The sequence below is a fragment of the Triticum urartu genome, unplaced genomic scaffold (assembly GCF_003073215.2).
Source record: "Triticum urartu cultivar G1812 unplaced genomic scaffold, Tu2.1 TuUngrouped_contig_8047, whole genome shotgun sequence".
Lineage (NCBI taxonomy): Eukaryota > Viridiplantae > Streptophyta > Magnoliopsida > Poales > Poaceae > Triticum > Triticum urartu.
In genome coordinates, this window is record NW_024118954.1 from 1,194 (window position 1) to 3,308 (window position 2,115).

General features: G+C 41.8%; 1 long non-coding RNA gene across 1 annotated transcript; it reads right to left on the reverse strand.

Annotated features, from left to right (window-relative positions):
* Nucleotides 1–876: 876 nt before the first annotated feature.
* LOC125531764 lies at nucleotides 877–2,115 on the reverse strand. The gene is made up of 3 exons (XR_007293510.1): nucleotides 1,755–2,115; nucleotides 1,485–1,623; nucleotides 877–1,405 (listed from the first exon to the last, which is right to left on the reverse strand). It is a non-coding gene; the product is annotated as an uncharacterized LOC125531764 (long non-coding RNA).

The following is a 2,115-nucleotide window of genomic DNA, read 5'->3' on the forward strand; positions in this document are numbered from 1 at the left end:
GTTGCAACAGGAGAAAAACTATTACATACATCTAAGTTCTAACACAATAACCATGTTTCACGAAACCCGCCCTCCCCCCATCCCACCTCCACTTGTGCCTTTCTCACGTGCCCACGGTGACTGCTGCTTCTTCCCCAGCCCCACCCACACATGTACCTGCCCCACCCACGCTTCATACACGTGACCACGGTAATCATGCTTTCTACGCGCTCGCACTTTGAGGAACCGATGAGAGGATGCTAACGGAGGAGTTCTATCCTCATGTGCATCGGACACATGCCTCATGTCGTCCTTATCGACAACAGCGACCAACAACCAGGCCTCGGCCGAGGCAACACAACGGCCCCGGCGTTCATGTGTATTCATGGCTTGATGCACAACAACATGTGGCCGCATGTCTTCACACCGGCAGAGGTGGCCTATGCTGCTAAGCTCCCTCACTCCCACCAGCCAAAATCTATGCCTTCTTTCATAGCAATGAATTCTAGAACCTTGACCATCTAAGAGAAGATAATTTTTCATCAAATTAATAAACAGACCAAATTTGAATGTACCTCATCAAATGAAGATTGCTAAAGTGTGGCGACCTAGCATAGATGTTTCACAGCCTCAAGGCATGAAGAATGAGAGAATTGAGATGCCTGCTACGTATACTATGTAGAGTCTTACATCAGAAACCTATCTACTTTTCAGTAGGAAAATTTAGCTACTTTCTAGACTTATGTGCCTGACTTGATAACTTATAAACACGCTTGACCATTAATCAATTTCGCAGACTTCAACATGTACAATACCCGTACAAAATTCAAAAAATGTTCAGCTAAGTTGGCAATGCAATAATACCCACATCTTATTCTTCGATCAAAAGGAGGTAAGTGTAGATAAAAAAATATGTCATGAGCACCATAAAGAAAAACAATTATCAAATGACAAGGGAAAGCGTAGTTTTGCACAAATTACTATTCATGCACCTGAAAGATCGACACAAAGTAGAGCCAATAAAGTATTGAGTCAACAATATCACTATCATCTCAAGGTTCTTCTTCTATCTCCGTCCTTCTCACCTCCTCTCCGAGCAAACCTACTGCCCCATCTAAATCAATCTCATGTCTTCATCGACCACACAACCAAAGTACCAATTGTCAAAAATCGAATCACCACTCTAGTTGATTGTTATAAATCTCGTTTTCCTTTTCAACTGAGCTCTACAATGCTGAAATTTCTAAATCCATGTGGTTTCCTTTTTCTGCCTTTCCACTGTTTCCTTGAAATTGAGTTAGTGAATCGGACATGTCCTCCAGACCATGGCCTGCACAAATCCCAAAAGGAAGCTCTAAATATGTTGGTAACCTGGTTTATCATTCAGCTTCTTAGAGTACATTTGCCCTTCAACAATCTTGCATGCCTGCAATCAATTTGTAGAAAATACTGAACATCCGATGTCTAATTTAAATATGAGGAAGCACGCAGCATGTATACAGTACCTCCATAGGCAAATATACAGGCCGGGAATCATTTTCAGACTACATGCAAGGCCAAGTAGTATGCTGCAGATTGTAGTTGTATCATTGCATGAAGTACTGAACAACTAATATTCGTGTTCCTCTCTCATCAACAGGAAATCTAATATCAAACAAAATAACAGGAGAAAATTGAAAATTCAAATTGGGAAGAGATAATAATCATGAATTGATGCTAAAAAGGACACTGGTATAACATTCATAACTAGAATTGTGAAGAGGTATCAACTTAACAGAGATAGATCTTTGCAATGTTGCAAAAATCAATGCATGGGACTCAGGCAGATAGGTTGTACAGAAAATCATTATTCGAAGTTTCGAACCAATTCCTTACACACCTGCATCAATGAAGAAGAACAAGCCAAAACTCTATACGCACATCTTTCTAATATTCTAGCAGCACTGATTAGTCACTCGAGAACGTAGTGATAATATGAACAAACCAAAGAACACCCAAATCAAAGCATGAGACGCAAGGAAGAGAGACAAAATAGCACACATCGAAGAAGGTCACCACATCGTTCTTGCGTCCCTCGCCCGTGCGGCCGCGGTGGCCATCAACTGCTCCGGATCGGCAGCCTCTGGCGGTCGCTCT